General features: G+C 44.3%; 1 protein-coding gene across 5 annotated transcripts in view; it reads right to left on the bottom strand.

Annotated features, from left to right (window-relative positions):
- Nucleotides 1-21,231, bottom strand: part of DTX2 (deltex E3 ubiquitin ligase 2) — a 1,297,167-nt gene that overhangs the window by 150,626 nt on the left and 1,125,310 nt on the right. The window lies entirely within an intron of this gene.

Below are 21,231 nucleotides of genomic sequence, written 5' to 3' on the forward strand. Positions count from 1 at the left end.
CCAAAATAATGCTGGGCGAACTCTGCCCGACGCTTAATGGTGCGTTTGTTGAATGCAGCACAAAAACGACAGACCGAGACGTTGTGGTCTAGGCCTAAACAAGGTATACAGAGGGAATGGAAATCCTTATGCGGTATTTGCTTCCCACAAGAAATACAATTATTAACTTTGTCTGACATCGGTCTGAGGCAAGAAAAGTTTCCCCAACGGGATACTTAGCTTTTAAGAAGACTTCGGTTTCCAAATTTTCGTAATCTCAGGAGCTGGCCGACCGGCACTTGCGAACTGCTTCTGCTTCGGGCACCGCGCGGCAAGAAAGACTGAAGAAAATGGCGTCGGCTGGTTCCTTTATACCCCTGTCGCACTGACGTCAGGGAAGAAGCGACGACAACCGACGCCGGACCTAGACTTTGGAATTCGGCCAACCGAGGACCCGCCTGTCGGCAGGAGAACCGATCAGTTATGACTGCAGCTGTATGCACGATGAACATCCAACTTTGCCTAGCCCAAAGAGGGTCACCACAATGACCATTGGTAATGGTTCCAGAATCTTCAGAAGTACTATGAGTATCTGTGGAAAGGGTGGAAATGCATAAAGAAACATTCCCGTCCAAGGGAACAAGAACGCTTCTGTCCCCCTAGCATGAATATGAAGATCCCTCAAATTGAATGTTTCCAACCATCTGTTTTGAAAGGAGGAGAGTAGATCTATTTGAAGTGTTCCACACATTTAGACCAAATCCAGGCGAACCTCTGCCAAGTCTTCACTTGTCAGGGTCCATCTGGGATCCGTTTAGTCTGTCACTAGGTTTTGCTCTGACAGTATGTACATGGCCTGAAGCATCACAGAATACTGTAAGGCTAGCTGCCAGGCCATCACTGCCAACCGGCAAAGTGGGTATGACCCTGTACCTCCTTGATTATTCAGATACTACGACTGTGATGTTGTCTGTGACCAATAAAAGGGTACCTGGAAACCATAAGTGGTAAAGAATTTTTAAGGTGTGAAACACTATTAACATTTCTTTTGACATTTGATGCATTTTGTAGCCTTGCACTAGAACTCCCCTGGACAATGTTCCCCATGCAAAATCTGCATAGTCCATCTGGACTGATCGAACTGGGGTCTGGAGAAAGAAGGTCGGGTCTTGGCTGAAAGACATCCGATCCCTCCACCACTGTAACTCTTGTTTAACAAATTCCAGCTCTGGTACTTGGAACTAAAGGGAAGTAGATGCAGGTTCCAATTTTTTTATAAGAGTTATTGACTCTCTCTCATGTATCATGCGGCCTACGATTTTGATACTCTTGAGGAAGCAGCTTCTTGAAAACAGAATTCCTGAAAACATTCTGAAAAGCTAGGACTTTGTCTAGTGGTAGAAAGGCCATCTTTTTGTGCGTCTCCATCATACTCTCCAGAAAAACAAATTCTTTGTGAGGGTATGAGACAGGACGGTTGTAGGTTCAACTTGATTTGGGAGTAATTAGAATGCGATAAGCATCCTTCAGATGTAAACTCACCATGAAAGTGGTCTGGAAGAAGGAGTAAAACCGTCTCCGGGGTGATCATTTTGAATTTGGGTACTTTCAGAAAGGTATTTAGGTATGACAAATCTAACGTTGGTCTCCATGACAGATCCTTTTTGGGTAACAAAGACTCCGGAGTAAAATCTTTTTCCTTTTTGGGGTGCAGGAACTTGTTCTATAACCTCTGCTTGCAACTTGTGAAGCAGTACAGAAGAGAACAGATGTGTCTGGTCTGGAGTGTGGGAGGATTTTTTGTCCACTTATAAGAGTACCTTCATTGTATTAAACTCAGCATCCACTTGTCTGAGACTATTTTTGTATATGATGATGGGCTGAATGAAAGCCTGGTGAAAGGGAAATGGGGAGAAGTGACAGGATGCTCTGAGTCTTGGCACAGTCATTCTCTGGCAGGTGAACAAGAAGTTAAGTACTCACCATAACGTTCAGTGTATGTAGTCCATCTCGCCTCACATTCTTACCTGTGGGTTCGGAGCCGAATATCGGCTCCAACTCGGCCAAACTTTTCTAGCTCGAAGTCTTCTATTGGTTGGGCTAAGCAGGTATCCCATAGTGCACTGCTCCATATCCCAGATCTAGTTTGCTGCGAATACTTATTCATACCCCATGCATACACAACATCCATGTAAAAAAGAATAAGCTAAAGTTAAAAGGAACTCTGTAGATAGAAACCTAACCTCCAGATCCTCCAGGAAGGGGGAAGGCGGGAGGGTAGGTAAGAATGTCAGGTGAGATGGACTACATACATCGAACGTTATGGTGCGTACATAACTTCTTGATGTTATGTAGTCCAATCTCGCTTACATTCTTACCCGTGGGACAGCGTCCCTAGCACCTACATCCTGGGTGGCTCATAGGAAAATACTCCCGAGTACTGTGGAACTAAAGGATGAACTGCCCCTAGATACCACGTCCAATTTGTAATGAGAAACAAATGTGTGAGGAGAATCCCAAGTAGCTGCAGCACATACATCATCCATTGACAATCTGGCTTGATAGGCTGTAGATGTAGAAACAGCCCGAGTAGAGTGAGCCTTGACCGGAAACGGCAGGTCTTTACCTCCTGCGGAGTAGGCGAAAGAGATGCAACTAGATATCCATCTGGATAGAGTGATTTTTGGAGACAGGGGACCCAATTTTGTTTTCCAAAAAGGAGACAAACAGCTGATCAGACTTCCAGATATCCTTTGTTCGCTGCAGATAGAAATGTAACTGTCTGTGTACATCCAATTGATGAAATTTATTCTGCCTTGTTTGAAAATTGAGGAAAGAATACAGGCAACTCAATAGATTGATTAAGATTAGATACGGAAGCCACTTTAGGAAGGAAAGAAGGGTTTGGTCTAAGAGAAACCCTGTCTTTATGGAAAATCAAGTATGGAGGTTTGATATAAAGGGCTTGAATTTCTGAAACTCGCCTAGCTGAAGTGATTGCTGTTAAAAAGGCTGTTTTCCAGGTTAAGAATTTCAAGTCACAGGTAGCTGCAGGCTCGAAAGGTGGTGAAGTAAGGGCTTGTAGAACAAAATTGAGATCCCAGGGCATGATAGGTTCAGAGACCGGAGGACGGAGTAACAGAGTACCCTTCAGGAAAGCCTTGCAGAGTCTGTGAGCCATGAGAGTAAGCTCATTAGCAACATGAAAATTAGAGATTGCTGCCAATTGAACGTTTATGGTAGCTGACGAGGAACGCTGATGGAAAAGCATAGACAAAAACTCCAAGACTGAAGCAATCGGGGCTGTGTAAGGATCAATTCCTTGGTTATGCGCCCAAATAAATAACCTCTTCCATTTGCTAGAATAAATCTTCCTAGTAGATGGCTTATGAGAGGAAGATAAAATGTGAACTACTTCTGGTGAAAAATTATGAAGCCTAACTAACGATGGAAGTGGAGTAGCCAGGCTGTCAACCGGAGGGTCATTAGAGAGGGGTGGAGCTGTCCCGACATGTGTGTCAGTAAATCTGGTTGAGGGTCCAGAATCCAAGGAGTGTCCACAATGTATGGTGGGAGAAAGGGGAACCAGACTTGATGAGGCCAGTGTGGAGGAATCAGAATCATTCTGCTTCCCAAGGATTGCGCTTTCTGAATCACTATTGACAGCAAGGGAAACGGAGGGAATGCATAAAGCAGACCGGAGGGCCAATCGTGAACTAGAGCATCCCTGAGTGACTCCCCCTGTGGGGGGAATCAGCGTGAAGTAGCTGCTGCATTTGGCATTGAGGGGGCTGGCAAAAAGGTTGCAGCAAGGCTGACGCCATCTGCTGAAGATTCGTTCTGCAGCTAGACGATTCAGGGACCACTCATAAGGCATCAGAACATCTCTGCTTAGCCTGTCCGCTATCACGTTGGACTTCCCCGGAATGTGCGTTGCCACTAGAAACCGTTGGGAAGATACTGCCCACTGCCACACTCGCATGGCCTTTCTGCACAGGGGGTAAGACCTGGTTCCCCCTTGCTTGTTTAGATACCACACAACTGACATGTTGTCCGAGTGTATTGCAATTGTCCCTAGAGGCAGAAAGCTCTGAAGTGCCTGCAGCGCAAGTAGCACCACTCTCATCTCTAGGATGTTGATATGCAGATATATCTTGTGATCTTGCCATGTGCCTTGGACTGTCCTGCCAAGATAATGCCCCCCCCCCCCCAATCTGGGAGGCATCCGTGGTCACTGTGGCAACCGGAATGGGTGGAACCGAAGGGTCTTCCCCAGTCCAAATAGTTGGTGCAAAGCCACCAACTGAGATCCTGTTTGCATCTGTCCGTGAGCAAAATGGGGTAAGAAAGTGGAAATTTTTGGAGAGACCATTGAACAAAGAGGAGTGATTGAAGAAGTCTCATGTGCAATCTCGCTAGAGGGACCAACATAATTGTTGCTGCCATGGTCCCCAGGAGTTGAAGAACCCATCTTGCCTTTGCTCTCCTCAGGGGCATCAGGGTGTGTATCTGTTGCTGATAGACTCTGATCCTTTCCTGCGGTAAAAATGCTCGCATTCGAACGGTGTCTAATTCTGCGCCTATAAAGGTGACACACTGCGAGGGTGACAAGGCAGATTTTTCCCAATTTAGTGTTATGCCCAACTGTTGACAGAGTGATGGTAGCGTCCCTGGTTTGGACTAGTTGATGCCTGGTGGGGGCGGTAATGAGCCAGTCGTCCAGATATGGAAACACTTGGAATCCCTGACGTCTCAAGTGAGCAGTCTCCACCGCCATACACTTGGTGAACACCCTGGGGGCTGTGGTGAGACCAAAGGGCAGAGCTCGAAACTGGAAATGACTGGCTCCCAGCAGGAAGCGTTGGTGACTCCTGGATGCCCTGTCCATTTTGACATGGTAGTAAGCATCCTTGAGGTCAATGGAGCACATCCATAACTCCTCTCCCAACAATGGGAAAATCGATTGTAGTGTGACCATGCAGAATGTGGACTTCTGTACATAGTTCAGTTGGCGGAGATCTAATATGGGTCTCAGGTCTCCTGTTCTTTTCGGCACCAAAAAGAATCTAGAGTAAGTCCCTAATCCGACTTGGTCTCAGGGGACACGCTGGATGGCTCCTTTTCCTAGCAGCTTTGAAACCTCTGAGGCTGCTTGATCCCTTTGACTGGGTGGAACGTCGGAGTTTTCTTACTGAAGGGGGGTCTGGCGTAAACGGAATGACAACCTCCAGAAATTACTCGTAATACCCATCGGTCATGCTTTCCCAGGCTTCCGGATATAACAAAATTCGACCCCCGACTGGCTCCGGATAAGCACAGCCGGGCACACCCTCAGGAACGAGAGTAGGGAGAGCCGCGAAAGGAATCACGGTCTCCCGAATTGTGGGGTGCCCCCTCTGCCTCTAGAGCAGCATCTCCCTGAATAACCTCCCCCTCCTCTGCCTCTGGAGGTGGACTCACCTTGTGCGGCAGGAAAAAACCTCTGTGATTTTTTGAACCACATCTTCCCACCTCGCTGGGCCTTGGGGTAAGGCCTAGAGGGAAGGGAAAAACGGACCCCTACTGCAGACAGGGTCTTTCCCTCTTGTTCGCACCTGGTGAGGGTGTCTTTCACTTTGGTTCCAACAAAGAAGAACCATCAAAGGGGGTGTCAGTGAAAGAAGACTTGAAGGCCTCCACGAAGTGACAAAGGCGCAGCCAGGCTTGCCTTCTAAGGGCGACTCCTGAGCTTGCTGCCCTACTCGCTCCATCGGCTGCATATGAAATGAGCCGCATGGAGGAGTTGACGATGGAATTGAGGGTAGACACCTGTGCGTTAACCATCTGGGCCACCGCCTCAGGAACGTTACCCACAAGAGTATCTCCTAACTCCTTGAGGAGATCTCTCTGGAGCCGAGTGAAATGAGACAGATAGTTCAGCGACCGTAAGGTAAAGGTTGCTGACGAGAGGGTACGCTTCCTGTACCGGTCCATGGTCCTAGACTCCTTGTTAGTAGGATGGGCGGAGGAAGAAGTCTCTGCTACTTCCTTCTGAGTGGCCGCCACCACCATGGCATCTACAGGGACTCCTTTGGACAAAAACTCCTTACCCTGGGGAGCAGAAAGAAACTTGTTGGGACGCCTGGGTACGGGATCCAGAGAATCAGGGTTTTCCCACAACCTCCGACAAATCAAATCTAGGAGCTCGTCGAAGGGTGGGGACACCCAGGAGACGGAGGGCTGAGCACCAAAGGCCTTAAGGAAGACCGACTCCTCCTCGGAGGGGGCTTTGGATGGCCAGTCACCTCTTTGTTTCAGTATCTCCAGGATGTCAGAGAAGGAAACATCATCAGAGGATGACTTGGGGGACCCCTCCGATTCCTCAAGGTCAGTATCAGAGGTGAGAGACTCATCCTGGGAGTCTATGTGCTTCCTCTTGCACGTTTTCTTTCTAGGGGGCTCCTCAGGCATGAACTCTGAAGGGCCCTCAGAAACTTGGGGACCACTCATGGGGGTATCCCTAGGCCTTGGTGCTCCGCTGTCTACAGATAGGAGGTGATCAGAGGCTCTCACCGGAGTGGTGGGGGACAGAATGACCAACCCGCATGATGTAGCTGATGATCTGGCCAGCTCAGTCCGCATGGCCTCAAAGGCAGGACCTCCCAAGTCCGAGGACCGGCCAGCCTCCGAGACCAAGACAGGAGTCGGGGTCCCTCGAGCTGCAGCACTGAGCGGGAGACACTGAACTGAAATATGTCCCGAGATGTCCTCCTCGGGCCCGACTGAACAATCTTGAGTCCCGAACTCCGTGGTCAGAGCAGACGTCGGCACCAATAGGCCCGGGGGGCCTTCGGAACCGACCTAGGAACATCACCCAGCGCGGAACATTCTGGCTCCGAAGACAGAGATGCACTTGGAGAAGGAATGATTGAAGAAGGGGTCAGGACGGGCTTCGGAGCCGAATGGGCTGGAGCAGAAAACAATTTTGCCAAAACCGGTGACTGGAGGAGACTCTGCACCACCCTATCAACATCCACATCAGAAAGGGTCCTGTAGGACAGGGAGGGAGATCAAGATCTCCTCTCAGGTGAAACTGGTCCAAGACTTGGTGATCGGCTCCGAAGAGGTTCCAATATAATTGGAACCAACGCCGGTTCCATCAACACCGACACTTCCTGCGGCCCCATGGAAAGTGGAGCCGAGGAGGTCGAAGCAAATTTTGTGACTTTCTCCGGTGGCTCCGAGGAAACTGAAGGAGCAGGAGATCTCTTTTTTGATTCTGAGGACTTGGATTTAGCACTGGGAGAAGAATCCATGGCCTCTTCGAAAGAGGGTTTCAAGAGTCCCTTTAAAATCAGCTTATTCTTTCTTTCTTGGAGCACTCTGGGACTAAAAGCATGGCATAAGCTGCAGGACTCCTGCAGATGGATGGCTCCCAGGCAATAAACACAAATTGAGTGCCCATCGGTGATGGACATCTTGTAACCGCACTTAGTGCACTTTTTAAAACCCGAAGGTGTATGCTCTTTGGGATCCTTGGACATTTTCCAACAAGCAGTCACGAAGTACCAACACAGCACTAGTCACTGTCTGTCAAGAAAAGACCCAGACACACACCACAAAAGGCGGGAACAAGTTAATAAACTGCACAGCACACACACACACAACCCTCCACTGAAACAAAAAAGGTCAAAAACCTCTAACTAAAACAGTTTTCTGACCACAGATAGCGAGGGGAAACATACACTAAAACCTTTAACTAAAATGGTTTTAGCGCAAAAAACACAGGACAAGAGGACTAGGTCCTCTAACTGAAACAGACCTACCCCGAAAGAACAGTTGGTGGGATACCACAAACCACAAACACACTACCTAAACCAAAAACAACACTAAATAGACACTAGCTACGAAAATAGCTCTTTGTTTGTAAGAAATTTCTCAAGTAACAAGAAAAAACAGGTACTTAGCCACAGCCAAGAGAGAGACCACATCTGAGCTTCACAAGCGGCAAATGAGATCTGGGATATGGAGCAGTGCACTATGGGATACCTTCTTAGCCCAGCCAATAGAGCTAGAAAAGTGTGGCCGAGTCGGAGCCGATATTCGGCTCCGAACCCACGAGCAAAAATGTAGGCGAGACTGGACTACATATCAATCGTTTTTGGAAAATAACCCATTTTATTTGGTTTGGAAGTATTCTCCTTCTGCCACTTCTTCTTGGTACCCTGACTATTGTCAGGCTAGGATTCTTGTTTGTTCTGACCTTTGAAGTTGGACTCCTGCTTAGTGAAAAACCTGGGAATATGAAGTATTTTAGATATCCCATGCACCAATTTACCTCTATCATCCCGCTGCTCGAGAATATGGGTGGGCAGCAGGCTCAAACAAAACTTCAGAATTTAAAGGAGCATTCAGAATTTCATTGTTTAAATCCTCAGAAAAAATAAGGTTATGTAACCATGCACATCTTCTCAATACAACAGTAGCAGCTACAATTCTAGAAAGTGTCTGTACCTCCAAGACACCCCCCAAAGCAAGTTTCGAACTGGAGTCACATTAGAAACAATATCATTCATACAACACTTCTGTTCAGTAGGCAAACACAGAACAAAATAATCTAAACTGTAAGTACATTGCAAAATAAATTTCCACATGAAGCCCCGATAATTAAAAAATTCTGTAGACTAAATTACTAGACTGAGACAACTATTTTCCCTGAGATTCTAACCACTTGCCAATTTTATCTGGTGGTGTAAGGTTAGAAGAAACCAAAGCTCTCTAGTTAACAGTCGACAGCTGGGGAAACCACAGCTAAGTCAGATGACAATGGGGCAAAGAGAGCTGCAAGATCAGAGTACACCGTGTACTTCCTCAGAGTCATAAGGAATTCACTAACCAAAGGGGTTTTTACATATACTTTTAGAGACATCTTCCAGGACTGTTAACGGAGGAGGAACAGCCAAAACATTTGGAATCTTGTTCTCAATAACATCATAAACTCTGCCAATCTCTGGGCTAGTTTCAGATGGTTTCCAGACAAATACATCTCTAAACTTAACTAGCATCTGTGGAAAGGTGAATACTTGCCTAGGTTTTTGAACCTGTTCACCTTCCGAAGAACCAGACTGGATAGATACAAGTTTGTTCACTGCTACCTGCATCAGAGACCCCATCAAAATCTGCAGGGCAAGACTGATAAAGAGAAGGTATCCCCATAGTCATTCTGAATAGGAGCAAAGTCTCAGAGATTAGCTGATGGTAAAACACTCATAGCCATGCCAGGATTTATCAAGTCGGGGGGGGGGGGGGGCACCAGCCAGAATACTACACTGACACTTAAGGGATGACTAAGGGCAGCAATAATAGAAAATATAAACTATGTATGAGCAGAAAATGCAAATTAATGTGTAGTAAAATTGCGATTTAACAATAAAACAGTTATAGCAATGTTACATCAGTAGTAAACATATGAAATAAGAAAAAAGTTAAAAACTGCAATATTTTTCTATCAGAATTTCCAAATAAAGTGGATAAACAACTGAAATGAGAAGCCTAGAGGTCAAATGACACCAAGAACAAGTCACAGAACAGTTTAGAAAAGCCCCATATCTGCTTAAAAGCAGTATTAAGTAAACAAACACAGCAGTATGAAAGAAATTCCCAGTAGAATTAACGTCAGTAGTAAAGAGGAAGACTATCAACTTCCACACACATTTTTAAATAAAACACTGAAATCAAAAGTACATAATAAAAAGGAAGGGAAGTTCCCAAAAGGATCTTTATCTGACCCTGGATAAGTAAAGCTTAGACAAAACCATAATTCCACACTTCTTCCTACCTTTCGACTACTTCCCCCTCTTCACTTTCTCACAACCCTTCTTTTCTATACTCTCAGCCACTCATCTTAACTGACTACAAGCCCCTTCCAAACTTTCCAACTTACTTTATATTTCTTACATTCAATGACAATCTTCTTTTGCCCTCCATCTCCTCCTCCATCACACTTTTAGTCACTTCTAGTTCTTCTCTTTATTCAATCTTTACTATACAAGCTGCTGACTAGCAAAAAAAATCCTGAAGTATAAAAGGATTCTGCTTTTATGCAACTTTACTTCTACTCTATACCTTTATTATGAAATTGCTTACTGAAGTATACAATCCCACTGGTCCACTAAAATTTATGGCTGTATATTGAATTATGGGCATCTTCCTTTGCTCAAAACAATAATCTGTATTATCTACAATGACTCCACTGCTATGCAGACTTTAAGATACTACTGAATGACTTTTCTATTAAATGTATACATTTTACAAAATGTCTATTAACTAGACTATATATACATTTGTAAAATGCTGTTTTTTTTCTTCTATCTACACAATATATAAATCTGTAATATGTATATCATTTGGAGCTTTTCTCCCTGACCTCCACTGAAATGAAGAGACTGTGCCGAGTCGGCCTTTCCCAGTTAACAAATGCAAATAAATAAATAAATACAAAATCTGAGTCTGACAGACTAATCCACCAATGCAGGCTGCTGAGGAGGTTCAACTTTACCAGTCCTACAGCTGGCAGTAAAAAAATGAATAAATTACTTTCTTTGAAGAGGGTTAGGTTTCGCCTGAAGACAGCGAGAGCAGAAGATTCTGAGCTCTGGAAAGCTGCCATTGTGGGTTTGTGTACAGGCATAGAACCCATATACCACAGAGGCAGTCTGAATGATAATCATTAGGTCAAAAAGGATTTGATCTTTCATGGATCGAATGGCTAGACACAGATCTCCACAAAGGACTCTTAAGAGTGTACAGAGAAAGGGCTGCTAGTCTGTAGTGACAACCAAAATGTTTGAGGCCACTAATCTTCTTAGTTACGAATCTTGGAGGTCTCTGAAGTAGTGACATGTTCAGACAAACGGATGCAAAAAAAGTTATATTCAGAAATGAGTCTGATGAGATACTTATAAAGGGGGATTAAGACTTCTTTGAATCTGGTAGGGATGCCTATGGAAATTAGGTGAGCCCAAAAAAGTGACTTTCAAAACTACTGTAGACAATGTTCAAAAGATAAGGAATTATCAACTAGACTGCCTAGATCCCTTATGATGATGTTTGATTGGAGGGGTGCAACATATTTATGGTATGTGAAAATGTTGTTTACCAAAATGCTGTATTTTGTAACATTTAATTTGAGATCACTGCCCTTGCACCAACTGTTAACATGGTCTAACCTATGATGGGACAAATGTGAGAAAGTGGGAAAGTGACCACTAACACCCAATTTACCAATTTGAGTTTACATGTGCACACACTAATAAGGTAGAATAACTGAATATTTCCTCTGTTCCCTGTTTGTATTACATCAGAGTTAATATAATTAGGTAAGGTCATGCAAGGATGAATCCCTCACATGGGGGGGGGGGTGTCTGCAGGGGGCTTGACTTCTGTTAAAATGATTTTTCAGATTTTTTTCTATTCTATCATTATGTAGAGTACAAGTCTATATTATTAAATTGTGTTCCTGAAGTTTACATTAAGAAAGTTGTGAAGATATGTGAAGGGTGCCAGCCTAGCTAGATAAAATTTTGTAGATAATTCTGTCACTTGTAAATATTAATGTAAGCAACAGGCTTGTTCTCTTAAATGTGAAAAAACTGTATTGGATGTTGAACTGCAAAAATGTAACAATGCACTCTGCTGTAAGAAAGCTGATAAGTCAAGCACTTTATGACTTTTTGATCTCGGGGATTAGAGCCATGGTGTCTGAACCAGAAGAGTCTTTGGTTTTGAGACTACAGTTAATTGCTATATTTTACACATAGAATGCCTTTGCTCTAGTTTCCTTACCAGGTGCAAGCTTGCTAAGAAATTTTAATGTAGCGTTTCTGTCAGCCTGGGAAACCAGAGAATTATTAAGAATGATGTAATCCAAAATGAGTCAGCAGGATGTGTTATTAATTTAAGGACAGATACATTCGGAGCATTTTGTATTTGTCTTCAGAACATCCAACATCACCAGCACTGCTTTGCTCTATATGCAAGTTTATTTTAGAACTTTGTTTGCTCTTAGATATAGATATGAAATAGGAAGTCTAGTCTAGCTGCTTTTCTGTACTGATGTCAGAACTATTCTACTGAATTATTTTAAGCATTTTCCTGTAATCTCTGAACTCTTGATTAGCACTATGTAGTAAGAAGTACTTTCTTGTGTTTTTTTATTATTTATTAAATATTTTAAACCTTCTCAACTGTGGCTGTTTTGTGTACAGACAATTTAAACTCTAGAGTACACTACATGTATATAGTGATACTGGCCAAGCCGCTCCAACAGTCTTGCTGTTCAGTCACACTTACCATTTGGATAATAATATTGCACAGTAATAATTGGACACCCTTTAGTAAAGGCCTTATTAGTAGCTAATATTAGTGGTTGGTGGTGGTGATAACTACCTTATAGCCTGGCAGGAAGGGGCATAGCTGGAGAACCTGTGCCAGCCTTCCCCAGGAGTGTTTGTGTGTTTGTATACAACTCGTATCTTACAATGTGTGTGTGTGTGTGTGTGTGTCAGCTACTTGGGCAGGGACACGAAGCACTGGTTGGACAGAGTGGCTGCTGGAGTTTTAGTCTGACCACTAAGCTGAGATCTAGGCCCTATAGCTGTGCCAGTGCAGGGTCTTATTGGGGATCTATAGAGAAAAGGGGAAACCAGCCCCAGACTGACTGTGATCTCTGTGTGCTCTTAAAGGAAATTGTACTTTACTGTGTGTATATTTATCCTTCCCAATGTGGACGCCCCTCACTGGTGTTAATGGTGAGGACTGAGGCTCCTTGAGTGCTGGGCCAGTGCATGGGTGTCACATATTGTTTGGCACTGGTGGGATAGCCACACCACATATTAATTGGGTAGCAACTGGCTTGAAGTGGTGGGGATAGTGAATTCCTGTAGCTTGTGTACAGTGATCACTGAAGGTGTTTTTGTTCTCTAAATCAGCCACACACTGAATATTCAGAGTTCAGATCACAATTGTTTTATTTCTTTTGTGAGCTTAGTCAGGGAGAACAGGCATGCATGTCAGCAGAGGAGTATGGAAAGCTGACAAAGAGCCAGTTGGTTGAGATATGCCAGGCTAAAGAACTGGTGCAGGGAAACCTGACTAAGGCAGACATGATTGCAGCTTTGGTCACAGCTGCATCAGAAAACAGCAACCAGGAGGAAGATCAGACTGGCCGTGGAGATGTACAACACTCAGAGAATGGACAGCTCAACCTTTGTGCAGAGGACTTAAAAATCCATCTGGAGCTGAAAAGACTTGTGTTGGATGCCAGGCAATTTGAAATGGAAGCTGTGGAAAAGGAGCAGGCAGAGGCAGCATGAAAAGGAGATGCTGACTCTTCGCCAGAGTCATGGCGGTAATGGGGAAGGGAGTAACTGGACCTCAAAAGCACAAAAGGTCAGTAAATTTCTTCTGTAGTTCACAGAGGGAGATAATTTTGATAGTTTAATTCACATGTTTGAGAGGGTATGTAAACAGTATGATGTTGACCAAAGGCGCTGGGTATGGTTCCTGACCCCCTTACTCCATGGCAAAGCTATAACTGTGCTATCTAAATTAACTGATTGTGAATGTTTCGATTATACTGCTGTTAAGAATCACTTGTTAGAATGTTTTAAGCTAACATCTGAAACTTATAGGAAAAAGTTTTGTGAGCACAGACTCAAGGCAGATGAAAGTGTGTGCAAATATGTTGCTGAACTGAGCACTTACTTTCATAGGTGGGAGACTGGATGTCAGGTCACCACTTTTGAAGGGCTGGCAGACCTTCTGGTGAGGAAACAAGCCCTTAGCACTTTGCATGAGGACATGAGGATCTGGTTAGCTGACAGACAATGTGCTACTTCAGATGAATTGGGGAAGAAGGGAGATCTATACCTAGCAAGCAGGGATCCCTGCACAGGAAAGGGACCTCCAGTACTGCTCGTAGCCCAGACTATCGCAACAGAATTTGCTAGTAGCAGGGGAAGCCACTAGTCGAGGTACACGTCCAGAACCTAGGGTTAAATGTTTTGAATGCAACCAGTGGGGTCATGTGGCATATACATGTCCACGGAGGCAAAGTGGGGAACAAAAGGTGAGAGCCAGCAAGTGGGAAAGACAAAATGTCAATAGTATGTTGTCTTGAGATAACAGGGGTACTGAACTACATTCCTGCAGATGTCCTGATAAGGAAGGATCTTGATGAGGCAGCACCATGTGTTTATGCAGTTACACGCACCTGGCAGAAGCCCAACAACAGAAAAAGGTATGGTACGACAGGAATGCTTGAGCTAGAGAGTATGCTGTAGGGCAGCAGGTAATGCTTCTCATTCCTGTCAGACACAACAAGCTGCAAGCAGCTTGGGAGGGACTCTACAAGGTGGTAAGAAAGGTAAGTGATGTTAACTACATGGCAGAACTGCTAGGCAGGAGGTAAGGGCACAAGTTGTACCATGTTAACATGATGAAACCTTACCATGACAGGGAGGCCCTTGTGCTGAGCATTTGCAGTGGATTTCAGAAGGAGTCTGAGGGAGATCTGTTGACTGATCTCCTCAGTGAGGCTCAGACTGACACCTCAGTGGAAGGGGTAGCAATGTCCCAGAAGCTATCTCCTACCCACGTTCGAGAAATCCGAGCAGTGTTGCAGGAGTGGGGAGACATGTTCACTGGGAAACCAGGGTGCACCCACCTGGTGCAGCACTAGGTGGATACAGGGCCCCAAAGGCCTATTAGGTAGGCCTCTTACAGGGTGCCTGAGAGAGTCAGACAGACTCTGAGGGAGGAGATACAGAAAATGTTGGAACTAGGGGTAATTACAGAGTCCAAAAGCCCCTGGGCCTCCCCAGTGGTTCTAAGGAAGGATGGCAGCACCAGGTTCTGCATGGACTACAGGAAATTAAATAGTCACACAAAGTCAGATGCTTACCCCATGCCTAGGACAGATGAGGCCCTAGAGCAGCTGGGTTGGGCTAAGTATCTTACAACTATTGATCTTACCAAGGGTTACTGGCAGGTGCCCTTGACTACCTGTGCTAAAGAGAAGTCAGCCTTTGTGACTCCTTTTGGCTTGTATGAGTTCAAATGCCCCAGCGACTTTCCAGAGGCTGGGAGATCACATCCTAGCAGGAGGGTTTGCCCTGGCTTACCTAGATGATATTGCCATCTACAGCCATTCCTGGGAAGAGCACCTTCAACGTGTCAGGGAGGTGCTGGGCAGATTACAGAGGGCAGGGCTGACCATTAAGCCGAGCAAATGTCAGGTGGGTATGGCAGAGGTTTCCTTCCTTGGACAGAGAGTGAGGAGTGGTAAGATCAGGCCAGAACCTGCCAAAGTACAAGCCATTCAGGCATGGCATACACCTGCTACCAAAAAGCAGGTGAGAACATTCTTAGGGACAGCAGCATACTGCAGAAAGTTTGTCGCCAGTTATAGTACCATAACTGCTCCCCTCACAGACCTGACAAGGAAGAACAGGCCAGATAAGTTAGTGTGGACCACAGAGTGTGAGCAGGCAGTCCAGAAGCTTAAAAAAGCTCTGGGAGGACCTCCTGTTTTAGCCAGTCCAAATTATAGCAAATAGTTTGTTGTGCAGGTGGATGCTTCGAACCATGGGGTCGGGGCTGTACTTAGCCAGATTTCTTCAGAGGGAGAAGAGCACCCATTTGTTTATCTCAGTCATAGGCTCCAACCCAGGGAGAAATGCTATGTAGTTGTAAAAAGGAATGTCTATCCATAGTGTCGGCCCTGCAGAAACGTCAGCCTTATCTGTAGGGAAGAAAATCCACTGTAGTGACCGATCACAACGCCCTAACATGGTTAAACACAGCCAGCCAGCAAAATGCCAAGTTGCTAAAATGGAGCCTAGGGTTGCAAGCATATATGCCATTGCAGCACCGCAGTGGGAGTAGCAATAACAACGAAGATGGGCTCTCAAGACAGGGAATGGGGTAAGGTATACTCAGACCTAATTAAGCAACGTTTCTCAAGGGTCAATTGAAAAACTAGTTTGGGTTCTCCGGGGGGGGAAGATATGTGATGGCGGCCAGCCTAGCTAGCTAGAATTTTGTAGATAATTCTGTCATTTGTAAATATTAACATAAGCCACAGGCTTGTTCTCTTAAATGTGAAAAGACTGTATTGGGTGTTGAAATGCAAATGTAACAGTGCACTCTGCTGTAAGAAAGCTGACAAGTCAAGCATTTTATGATTATTTTTGATCTCAGGGCTCGGATCCATGGTGTCTAAACCAGCAGATTCTTTCTTTTTGTTTTGAGACTAGAGTTAATTGCTAGATTTACATATATAATGTCTAATTACTATAGTTGCCTGACCAGGTGCAAGCTTACTAAGAAATGTTAATGTAGAGTTTCTTTTAGCCTGTGAAACCAGATAATTGTTAAGAAAGATGTAATCTAAAATGAGTCTGCAGGATGCGTTATCAATTTAAGGATAGAGAGACTCAGAGCATTTTACATTTGTCTTCAGAACATCCAACATCACCAGCACTGCTTTGCTCTATATGTAAGTTTACTTTAGAACTGTGCTTGCTCTTAGATATAGATAGGAAATAGGAAGTCTAGTCTAGCTGCTTTTCTGTATTAATGTCAGAACTATTCTGTTGCATTACATTAAGCATGCTCCTGTGATCTCTGAACACTTTACTAGCACTGTGTAGTAGTAAGCATTGCCTTATGTATTTTATTACTTATTATTAAATATTTTTAAACCTTTCAATTGTGGCTGCTTTGGGCAGAGATAATTTAAACTCTAGAGTACATTGCATGTATACAGTAATCCTGGCCAAACCACTCCAATAGTCTTGCTGTTCAGTCACACTTACCATTTGGATAATAATATTGCACAGTAATAATTGGACACCCTTTAGTAAGGGCCTTATTAGTAGCTGATATTGGTGGCAGTGATTATTACCTTATAGCATGACAGGAAGGGACACAACTGGAGAACCTGTGCCAGCCTTCCCCAGGAGAGTGTGTGTGTGTGTGTGTGTGTGTGTGTGTGTGTGTGTGTGTGTGTGTGTGTGTGTGTGTGTGTGTCTGTGTGTGTGCGCGCGCGTGTGTGAGCTACTTCAGCAGGGACACGAAGCACTGGTTGGACAAAGAGGATGATGGAGGTTTTAGCTTGACCACTAGGATGAGCTCTGGACCCTACAGCTGTGCCAGTGGGGAGTCTTACTGGGGATCTGGAGAGAAAAAGAGAAACCAGCCCCAGACTGACTGTGACCTCTGTGTGCTCTTAAGGGAAATTGTACTTTACTGTGTGTGTATTTGTTATCCTTCCCAATGTGGACGTCCCTCAGTGGTGTTAGTGGTGTGGATTGAGGCTCCTTGATTGCTGGGCCACTGCATGGGTGTCACAAAAAGTACAGGTGGGTAAAATCTTACCATACTAGTAGATGTCCATCTCTTCACTATTGCAGTGTTCATATCCTATGGGATCTCTTGCCAAGGATAGGCCCATGTCTGGCTAGTATACCAAAGCCTTTAATTTTTATTAGTGTTGTACATCAGACACATGCTCCCTGTGATTGGTGAAGGTATGCACAGAAGACAAGTAGCGGCTTCAAGGATGGAACTGTTGCTAAACCCTTGAAGAAAGCCCCAGAGAAGGCCACTGTCCTGGTAGAAAGGCCCTGAGGCAGCAAGCTGTTTACCATGAAAGCAATAACAAAAAGAAATGGCTTTCAAAATTCAGGAGGAGATGGTTTGTTTAGAAACTGCAAATCCCAATGTCCTTGCATGAAAAGAAAAAAAAGTTGCTGAGATGTATGTACATCCTTTCTCTTGTCTAAATACCATAGCTGTTTATGAAGACCTACAGTATATAGAACCTTCTCACTAGCATATTGCAGAAAAAGAAGGAAGGTGAACAGAGTGATTAAGGGCAACTGACTGACCACCTCGGGCATAAAAAGGATCAGTATGTAGAGACACCCTTGCCCCTGTAAAAAAAGAATCAGAAAGAGGAAACCAAGATCTAGGCTTGGAGTTCAGAAACTCTCTTGCTGGAGGTGAGTGAACCAATAAAACTGTCTTCCAGGTGCAATGTTGCAGAGAAGCAGCGACAGACAGTAAAAGTTCAAAGGTAGCCTGAGTCAATTTTTCAAGAACAAAATTAATGTCCCAAGAAGTAGGGATGGGTCTTTCTTGGGGGCCTGATATGGTGAACACCTTTCAGGAATTGTTTAACTTCAAAATAAGGAGGCCAATTGTGGATTCAAAGGCAGACAAGTGAACTTTGACAGAAGAATATGTCAATCTAGCATGGATCAGTTCACACAAACATGAGAGAACCAAAGGTATCCCCAATGAAAAGGGATGCAGGTGACATTTAGGACACCAGACAGAAAATTTCTTCCAAAAAACCACCAAATGAAGAATAACGAAAACCAGACAACTTTGCCAGGAAAAAAGCTGCACCACGATCTGTACGAACAGAACTTTTAATAAAAAACTCTGGCGCCTTGGCACAAACCTGCCTTCCAGGAATAATACAATCACCATACAATACTGATATATATATAGATATATATAGATATATATATATAGATATATATAGATATATATATATAGATATATATATATAGATATATATATACACACACACACACATATATATATATATATAGATTATATATATGTGTGTGTATATATATATATATATATATATATATATATATATATATAAAATAAAACACACAATTACACCTGACTAAATCAATTAAACAATTAATGACATTTTTTTAAAAAAAACTTTTAAAGGAAAACCTTCCAATTACATTCATTATTCAAACCAGATAGAGGATTTGTGGTATTTTATGAGGAAGTCGGGAGTGTCAGAGAAGTATGTAAGAGTGGTACAAGATATGTACGAGGGTAGTGTAACAGCGGTGAGGTCTGTGGTGGGAGTGACCAATGCATTTAAGGTGGAGGTGGGATTACATCAAGGATCAGCTCTGAGCCCTTTCTTATTTGCAATGGTGACGGACAGGTTGACAGACGAGATCAGACAGGAGTCCCCATGGACTATGATGTTTGCAGATGACATTGTGATCTGTAGTGAGAGTAGGGAACGGGTGGAGATGTACTCTAGAGAGAAGAGGAATGAAGTTCAGCAGGACTAAGACAGAATATATGTGTGTGAATGAGAGGAAGGATAGAGGAATGGTGAGGATGCAGGGAGTAGAGGTGGCGAAGGTGAATGAGTTTAAGTACTTGGGATCAACAGTTCAGAGTAATGGTGAGTGTGGAAGAGAGGTGAAGAGGAGAGTACAGGCAGGATGGAGTGGGTGGAGAAGAGTGTCAGGAGTAATTTGTGACAGATGAGTACCAGTAAGAGTGAAAGGGAAGGTCTACAAGAGGGTAGTGAGACCAGCTATGTTATATGGGTTGGAGACATTGGCAGTGACAAAAAGGCAGGAGTCAGAGCTTGACGTGGCAGAGCTGAAGATGTTAAGATTTGCACTGGGTGTGATGAGGATGGACAGGATTAGGAATAAGTATATTAGAGGGTCAGCCCAGGTTGGAAGGTTTGGAGACAAAGCCAGAGAGGCAAAATTACGTTGGTTTGGACATGTGCTGAGGAGGGATGCAGAGTATATTGGGAAAAAGATGCTAAGGATGAAGCTGCCAGGCAACAGGAAAAGAGGAAGGCCTAAGATAAGGTTTATGGATGTGGTGAGAGAGGATATGCAGGTGGTTGGTGTGACAAAATGCAGAGGACAGAAGGAAATGGAAACAGTTGATCTGCTGTGGCGACCCCTAACGGGAGCAGCCGAAAGAAGAAGATTCAAACCAGATTGAACCAACATATTAAACTTCAAAACATAAAATGTTTCTTTGTACAATAATTTCTTTACAATCCCCTCAACCTCACCTAAACTCTGTTCTAAAATACAAGATTTTAACACAGAAAAGTCACTATTGTGGCTAACGTTAAAGTGTAAGGCAACAGGATTTATAAAATTCTTATTTCTAATGTCCCTGACATAAAAATCTCTTCCATTTGGACATATGACTTTCTGATACTGGGTTTCCTGGCCCCCTGTAGAGCCTTAAGCACATTGTCAGAAAACTGGTGTCAAAAAGGGATTAAAACCCTATCACTCAATGTGTCAACTGAAGTGAGGACAGATAAGGGTGATCGAGAGACCCCCTTGTCTTCTGTGAGAAGATCCATTCACTGAGGTAACTTGTGAAGACTATTCCTGGCAGATGAAAAAGGAGGTAGAACCAGTGCTGTCTGGGCCACAAGAGAGTCACCAACAAGAATTTTGGCAAGTCTTGTTTGATTCTTGTGTAGGACACTGGGAAGAGGACAACAAGAGGAAACACAAAGTAAAATCCCCTTCCATGAAGAAGGCATGGTGTCTACCATCCTAGCCAGAGAACTAGGGATTCTGGAACATAAGCAAGGAAGTTGCCTGTTCAGAGGGGAAGCAAAACAAACCACTTGAGGAATATCCCACCAAAGAACTCTGTCCAGAAACACCTCTCTGTGAAGCATCCATTTATGACATTGTGCCCTGGACCTGCTCAGAAAGAATGTAAACTGCCTCAAGAGAAACCCGTAGCTGGATAGCTAGATCTCAGGTATGAAGAGCTAGTCTGCAAAGAAGAGAAGACCTTGTGTCCCCCTCCTTGTGTATGTAACACTTGACTGTGGTGTTGTCTGTATAAACCCTTAAAGGGCCTGGGGACCAAAGGGAGTGAAAGGCCTGGAGAGCAATGACAAGAGCTTGCATTGCCCCTAATGCTGAGGTGATCCAGTCGTTGGAGAGGCCAAAGGCCCTGAACCCTCAGACTGCCAGAAACAGCTCTCCACCCCTGATCTGAGGCATCTGTAAAGAGTTCCTGAAATGGGATGGGAGGCCGAAAAGGGATGCATGGGTTGAGAGATGTGCTGAATCCACCAAAGAAGCTCACGTTTGAGACAAGAAAGCAAGGGAACTGACAAGTCCAGAGGGTGGCAATGTCAAAGGCACACCGACCACAGGTACCACTGAAACTACTTCCTCATATGAAGCTTGGCAAAAGGGAGCATGGGGATGGTGAAGGTCATGAGCCCCACAGTCCTCAGAAATTCCCTGACAGGGATGAGAGGCACAGGAAGTAAAGACCGGATGCAGGCTGTTAGAGACAGCATCTAGAAGGAGGCAGAGAGGTCAGCATTGGAACAGTCTGGATCCTGCATTCTTGAAAGATGTGATGCTGATAGGG

Source organism: Protopterus annectens, chromosome 13.part0, assembly GCF_019279795.1.
Source record: "Protopterus annectens isolate FY-2018-M chromosome 13.part0, PAN1.0, whole genome shotgun sequence".
In the NCBI taxonomy this organism is placed as follows: domain Eukaryota; kingdom Metazoa; phylum Chordata; order Ceratodontiformes; family Protopteridae; genus Protopterus; species Protopterus annectens.